This window comes from Adiantum capillus-veneris, chromosome 24 (assembly GCF_014529385.1).
Source record: "Adiantum capillus-veneris isolate H3 chromosome 24, ASM1452938v2, whole genome shotgun sequence".
NCBI lineage: Eukaryota > Viridiplantae > Streptophyta > Polypodiopsida > Polypodiales > Pteridaceae > Adiantum > Adiantum capillus-veneris.
In genome coordinates this window covers 140465319-140473697 of record NC_140954.1, presented here as the reverse complement: position 1 = coordinate 140473697, position 8379 = coordinate 140465319, and positions in this window count along the sequence as shown.

Below are 8379 nucleotides of genomic sequence, written 5' to 3'. Positions count from 1 at the left end.
CTTTTCCCACTAATTTAATAGAGCATGCGTTGAAGCTCATGTTAAGCTTCTTGGATGATACAAGATTCTTATTTTTCATAGATGTTATCCTTTCTTTGAGTGGGAAAATAAAAAAAATAAAAATGCAGTTAGCACCTCCCTGTACTTCGCTCTTTTTGCATCAAATGTACAATCTATAAGATACCATTCCTCAGGCTTCTTGTGCTTTCAACGGTTATTACAACAAATTTCACAAATTTCAAGGATTGTGTGTTTTTGGTGGGACTACCAAATTCACCACAAAAGATCCAAGTTATGGTTCTCGCAATTATGCACCGACTATTGTACAGAGTGCATTCGCTCAAGGCTTGAGAATTGTCGTGACACAATACTTTAGATTTTATTTTAGCATCCGTTGCATTGCTTTCAATAAGATCATCATGGATGAGGGCAATGTTAAAATCTTGGTGCAAGCGTGCTACCTCTGTCAAGCATACGAGCACATAATGGGCTTGTTGTAATCCTCATCATCTTCACTTGTGTAACCTACTTTATGATCATCTTGACTTTTGCTTGTTTTTAAAATGTCTCACTGGCATGCGCATCATGATATTGAACCTTTGGAGTGGATGCCAGGCAATTCAAAATGTCCAATTTTTTCCAAAGACTGAGGTTTTAAGTGAATGTGAATGGGACATGAAAATGCTGGGTCAAACTTTTGGCATTTATTTATGTAAATGCTACAGCGATGGGGTATTATCATGGCAACGTTGTTAACTCATGCATGAATGATAACATCTACTTATTATTTTGCTTCAGATTTGTAATGTGTAATGCAACATGTTTTACCATTATCTACTTGTTTGTGTTCATGTCTCCCTATTTACAACACCAACTCCGCATCACTTTTATCATTAACAACTTTTTAAATTTATGCATTAGTGTACAGTCCAATTATTCTTAAATCTAGCAATTTTTATTTTATTTTATTTTTTTGTAGCGCTTTGTCTTTGAAGAACATTTTTTTGCAGATAAAACCAAGTACAATGCTCCCACATCAGAGAATCCCTCGATATTGGCTATACTCACGTAATTTTGCAACAAGCAAGAATACTATCAAAAATTTCTAGCAAACATAGCTCTTTTCCTTCTTTACATTGTGTTATCTGCAACTATAGAATCAATTATCTCTAGCATCATAACTTGTACTTACATCAGTTGTAGCTTCTACTCATAGGATTTGTCATGAAACTATACAACTACTTACATGAGCTCAGCTGATTTGGGACAATCCTCAACATTTGGTATACACTGCAGCGCCTCCAACCTAATATAATTTGGTACCAGGTAAATGTTTTGTAATGTTTATGTCTTGTCTAGTCCATTGGTCACAAGCACACAGATTCGCCGATTTAGGCAGTGTGTAAACATTCATCCTGTGCCGACTCGCCGATTTAGGCAGCACACAATACACAACAGATTCAAAAGTTTACATATTATCAGTGCAGATTCGCTGGTTTAGGCAGCACAAGTGCCGATTCGCCGATTTAGGCAGCACGTCGGGTGTAGATTCGCCGGTTTAGGCAACACCGATCACAAAATCATGCTGCAGTGACTGGCCACCACTGCAACTGGTATGATTTTGTTACCCAGGTCCATAATGAAAGTGATGTGGATTTGGACTTACATTGTGGAACTGGAATTGGATTGGGATTTGGTATTTGATGATTATTTTATCACGGCAGTATTCATGTGATGAGACTTGACATTATGAGATTAATGATGAGTGTGACCAATGATATCCTGATTCATCAGGGTATGACATATACTGCTTATTCTAGTGGTATGGGACACTAGAATAGGTAGTATGTGGATGACGGCAGGCATAAGAAATATTGTCTAATTTTATGAATTTTTTACTATTTGCTACAGATTTCTAATCATTGGTTTTGACAAGTACTGTTTGCAGATTTTTATCTTCGCAACCGAGGACAGTTGCTTTCCAACGGAGAGGTATGTTATGGAATTGATATTTATCCATTTATTGCACTTGACAGGTGGAAAAAGCATTAGCAGATAATGGATTATGCAGAAGGATATTATATTTTATGTATATTTGATTATTCAAGTGCTCTTTATGAGCTTTGGCCATTTATGACCGACCGGCCAGTTTGTACTCACTTTGACCATTCAAGAATCTATAAATTAAATACGTGCAAGAGGGAAATGGTCACTCTTGCACGGGGGGAGATTGCACCCAGTGTTTGCGTTGTTCTTCTCCTCTACTCTCTTCCCTCTCGCCGTGCCGGCGTAGCACTCCGCTCTAGGAGGTGCCCCTGCGCGCTTCTTTCTCTCTCTCCCACTCTCTGTCTCTCTCTTATCGCATACGACTTAATAATAAGGAGTTGGTAGAGCGTAAAACTTCTCAAGAAAGCTATCAGCAGGTCGACGCCATGAGGTAAGCAGGTGCGTCAGATAGCATCCATTGGCATCAGGAGGTCGAATGGGGTCAATACTTGCACGTGGGTAAGCGAGGACACAACGTGAATTTTTTCTTGTGATGATTATGCAAAACGGTAATCATGAGGACTATATTTGGGGGCCACTTCACGTGATTGCAGCATGCATTATTGAAAAAAGTTGAGTGCCAGGTGTGCGGATGGATGTAGAAGGGTGACAAAAATGCAATACGTGGCCATTTTTTGGCATGTTCGGGGTCCGTTTGAGGTCAATCAAAAGGCCAAAGGTGCCCAAGGGATAATGGGAAGTGTGGAAACTGAAAAACCTGAGAAAAAGGCCAGCAAAATGTGGAGAGAAAAGGAGTAACAGCCGCAACTAAGTTTTTATTGTTTTTCGAGTCTGTTTTAACCATAAACTGCTCATCCGAGGTCGGTCTGATATTGTAGACTATGGTTTTGGGCCGTTTCGGACGCAATGGTGCTGTCCATTTTTCCAAATTCCTCATTATTATTTTTTTCTTTTTTGGTTGTGTAAGTTTCTCGTGTGAGCGAAGCTTCTACTCAAATTTGTAGTTGTATCTGGCATATTTCATCCATATTGTGTGAGCTATTTGCCCCATTGGTGTTGGCCCAAGATCAATTGTATCTAAGTATAAAATATTTCACCTTTAAGTTGAATTTTTGGGTGTGTGTGTGTGTGTGTGTGTGTGTGTGTCTATGTCTGTTTTGAGTTTGAAAATGGATAGTCTCTCTCCTCTCACTCCATCGATGTGTTCCCTGTCTCGACCAGGTGGATTGTGTAAGACGAGTGGTGCCCCATAGTGTGTGTGTGTGTGTGTGTGTGTGTGTGTGTGTGTGTGTGTGTGTGTGTGTGTGTGTGTGTGTGTGTGTATTATCCCAAGAGTGTATGTTGGGTGATTATAGAGGCGTTGTGTGTGTTTCCATCCCGCTCACAACAAAGAAGCCAAAAACTCTTGCAATGAGAAAGCAACATTGAAAATAGGCTTGAATTCCTGCTCCCGCTACTGAAGCCCAATTCTATAGAGAAAATGATATAGCTTGTCTTTGGGTGCCTCGTTAGAGCAAGGCATCTCCTCCTCTATCTCGATCTGAAAGGGATTCATTTGTGGAGAGAGGTAAGAAAACTAGGGTTGTTGGTTAGGGTAAAGGTAGGAAGGCACTTCCTAGGACTAGAGTACGAAGGGGCGAACTGACGGGCTCCTATATATAGACTCCTCAGGAACTCGACCAGGTCATTTCAGCCACCCTTATGATTACATTAGTAATGGTGCAATGAATGCAGCACAAAGACCGAGGCAAGCTCAACCATCCCTGTGACAAGTATCCTGGCATAGCTATATAAAGCACCTTGACTGCACAATCCAGAACTCGCTCACATCTTACACAACACAGGTATGGAGGACAAGAAGAGAGGAAAGGTGAAGCTTTCCCAAAAGATGATGGCGAAAATGAAGGAGGTCAAGAAAACGCTAGCTAAGGTAAAAGCTCTTTGAAAGGAGCTGAAAAAGAAAAACCAAGGAAACCAGAAGGCAAAGGCTGACAAAAACAGCATTGCAAAGACCGAGGACAAGAAACCACCAACGATAAAGGAGGAAGAAGAATAATTGTAATGGAAAAACAAGATAGTGCATCAATCACCTCTTAGTCTTGTGTAATGGAGTCCTTAAAGTTAATACAAATGTATTCATATCTTGTTCCTTTGTCTCTGTCTCTTTGTTTCTTTTTTTGGTTATTGATTATGAAGGAAGAGATTTTATCAAAATGTGTCGCACCACAATGCGAGTGGGAGGTTTATGTCACACAGTCGTTGCCAAGCTTGCACTATGCACAGATAGAAAAAATATTATGCCACAACACGACAGGGAGCTCTCTTCATGATATGGGTGGTCCCTATCACGTTCTAACGCGACATCCAAATGTCACGCCACAATGCGATAGGGAGGCGTGTCCACAATATGGGTGGTCCCTATCATATTGTGACGTGACATCTAAATGTCACGCCACAACGCGATAAGGAGGCGTGTCCACAATATGGGTGGTCCCTACTATCGCGTTGTTGTGCAACATCCAAATATCATGCCACAACGCGATAGGGAGTATCTCTGTGATATAGGTGGCCCCTACTATCGCGTTGTTACACGACAACCAGATGTCATGTTGTGGTGTGCCATCAAGAGTGTCGTACCACAATGCGATAAGGAGGTCTGGCTGTGATAAACTCCCCCTTCTCGCATTGTACCGCGACATTTTTCCTTGTCACGACACAGTGCGAGGAGGAGGTTTGGTTGATCAAGGCCCATCCCATATCGTCTTGTGACAGGACAACCACATAGTCGACCTAGTGCCCCAGTCGACATGCAGTATGCCACATGTCCTTCATGCGGTGATGCACTCTTCCCAATGACGATGAGAGACTCAATTAATTGTGACCATCGCCTTATGTTATATCCCATGTTTAGTAATGATGATGATGTCCTTGGCGCTTATATAACCCCACTGTTGTTTGACCTCTATCCTCACCTCTTAGAGTCAGCTTTTGGGACCTAACCTTTTCATTGCTCAATCTTCTTCTTATTCTTTCCCACAATGCTTTTCAGGATAAGCATTTGTTTTCATGGCTCGCACAAACCAGACCACAAGGAAGGTTTACCCACAAGACAACCAACCTTCATCCTCAAGAGTTGCAGGCAAAACCTTGCCTAATTTTTGTGCAACAATGCGTAGTCGGAGGTACGAGCAGAACCATAGCGATCTGCTTGAGCTGCATAAACTCCAAAGGCATATCTCTCTAGCTATTCCTAAGTTACCCTTCCAAAGAGTAGTTTGCCAAATTTGTGAGAGCGCGAATTTGGATTTTTAGTGGCCCAGAAGTGCGATGGGTTTCCTCCACAAGGCAGCCGAGGACTTTCTAATCGAACTATTCCAAGATAGCTACATCCTCATAGCTCATGCTCACAGAGTGATAGTGATGCCCCAAGATATCAATTCTCTTAAGCTGTTGCACTTCAGGTACAACAAGATACTTGGGCCATTCCATCTATCTAACAAGAGAATGAACAACATTTTGAAAATCCCTCAAATCACCAAAGTGAAGGTGTACGATGTGAGCACCACACAGCACATGCATGACACACGTTAGAATGTGGAGCAGACCTAAGAGCTACTTGTGGAAGAGCCTTCAACCAAGTCAAATGAATGGGAGATGTTAGCATCAATTGACCAAGCTAACTCTGAGACCCTACGTTTCCTCGGCCCAACTTTTGACGTAGCACTTTTAGTATGGGGTCAAATTTTGTATTTTCATTTTGGCCCTCACGAGATAGTTGTTTTTCAAAATAGTGAGAGGGAGCTTACAAACCAAATTATAAATTTCGGTCTCTGGTATGTTATATTATTTTTTCAAAGGTATTTATTTGATTCTGGCTTATTGGACATCCTCATCAATTAATTTTCTCAATTCACAGCATGCTGGTTTCCAACCTTGTATGGAATCAACAATCCGAGGTAGCCGTTCTGAACGCACAGCTAGCAGTAGTCCTTACCACGGAGTCCACTTCCCTGATAGAAGTCGTTGATTGGTTTCAATGATTCAACATGGACACGGCAAAAGTTTTACTTTTAGCTTACAATGAAAAGTAAGTGTTTTTTATCTCGCTATTCTTCAATATTTTGTATACTATGATTAGTAAACTAATTTCTTGCTTTGTGCAATCAATTCACATTGGAGCTTTGTTGTATTAAACATTGAGCGTAAGTGTTGCTACCTTGCAAATTTTACGCATGGATTTCATGGGAATGTTCGAAGGTATGTTACTTGTTTCTTGATTCTGAGATTTTGATGCAACGTGTGGTCACCATATGCTATGTCTTGCATATCTGTTCAGAAACTTGTTGCTGCATGGAAAGCATTGACCCAAGACAGTGTTTGGAAAGATATGCTTATTTTGAGTTGCAAGGTCCCAAAACAAGACGATAGGCATTCTTATGGATGGAGAATCTTGCAAATGCGGAGGTTCTTCTAGAACACATTTATATTGAGGAGCGTAGAAGTATAAGTGCAATCTTTCACTTTAGTAATCCTTGCACACATGATTTCTTTGAATTACATATAAAAGCCAGGGAATTCATTTGTAGGTAAGGAACCTCACAAATTATTTGATTGTCCATGTGGAAGCATTGAGGACGACGATGATCCAGAATATGATCATCTTGTGGAGACACGTCCTTTAGGAGCCGCCGATGCATTTTTGGTACCACCGTCACGACCACAACCTCGGTCTCCACCTTTGAGGTACAAAGCAGCATCTCAAACAACGACAAAGCAAGCACTTGGACTTGCCTCCCCTCGTGTTTTTGGCCACGCAACCTCTAGTCTTTTTGTGATACGCAATTTAACCAAGAAAGACGAGGCCACTGCACAATCTTTTCCTCAAACCCAAACCCATAACCCAACCCCCAGACTCCTGAGCCTTTATATTCTAGTCATGATAATAAAGCCCCAGAGAGCTCCCCTCAATTGTAAATGAGAGCCACTAATCAATGGATTTAATTGGACATTACAGTGTACTCATTATTAAACCCAATGTAAAGACAACTTGCATCAATTTTGAAAAGAAAATTATTCTAAGACTTTATTTGCAAGAAATTCTTTAAGAATGCATTTTTGCATGAATATAGGTTGCAAGCTTGCTGTCAATAGATTTCTTTAATGATCGCAGTTCAGAGCAATGTGATATATTTTGTCAACCGCCTTCTTCAATCAAGAGTTGCATTGCACTAGAAGCAGTCGGTCATCCTTTATCTCTATGCACAATGTCTTCTTCTCCTTTATCTGAGGCACTTGTACGATAGTTAATCAAACAGTTAGATTAGACCAATATTTTGTGATGATAACCAGCAAGAAAATAACTAACGGAGCATTAATGTTTACATACAAAACATACTACCTTTCGCATGTTGCATTGGAAAAGAAATTTTGGAGGCAGGCTGAGGTCAACCTTGTTCTCCAAATCCTCGTGCACTTGTCGTAGTGTCACATTGCCTTGAAGCTAAGAACACTTAGCAGATCAAGTCCACACCATACCTCAAGCATTCTCAAAGGATTGTTCAGGTCATGAGTTAAATCTTGGTCCAAAGCTACCAGACGACCATTCACTCGATGCCACCTTATGTAGTGGAAGGAAGCTATAAAATTTTGAGAAGCTATCATGCACTTACACACAATAGACTTTTTATTTACCTTGCATAAGATGCCATCAAAATCATGAACATCCCAAGATTCATCCAGAAAATTGAGGGAAAAGTCGATTAAAACATGCATGGACATGAAGATTGAAACACGTACCAACCGACTAGCAATATTTGATCTTAAGCACTTTTGTATTTCCTGATGGAGCTTTAGTCTGAAACACTCAGAGGTTTCAGATGAAGGGATTGGCCACTCTGGATTGTCCTTCAAAGGAATTGGGAGATATTCTAGAGTGTCGAAGCCAAGCGCAGAACGTGGAACATTATAAAAGTGGTCGAAGAGGAAAACCCCCCTTTCAACCAACGTTCTTCTGGTGCTAGTGTTATAAAGGAACTCTCCCATAGTTGCATGGAATGCATAAAGAATGTTCAATAATGCAATCCACCAACTGCCAATCTTCTTTGTAGAAAGGATAAATATCTGCAACAGTAGGTTAAACACACAATACACAAGTGAAGAGTAAAATCTATTGTGGATGTAAGAAACTTACAATTTGGTCGGTTTGTTGAAAATCCTTTCAACGTTGTTCGTAGTAGCAATTCTAAGTGCATATATGCGTGTTCAATGAGAACCTTTTTGATTGTTTTGTCTGTTTGTGACAAGCAAAAGTTTTTCACCCTACCTTTATAAATGTTCAAAAACTCGTTGCCCGTGCACTCTCTTCCTCGTCTA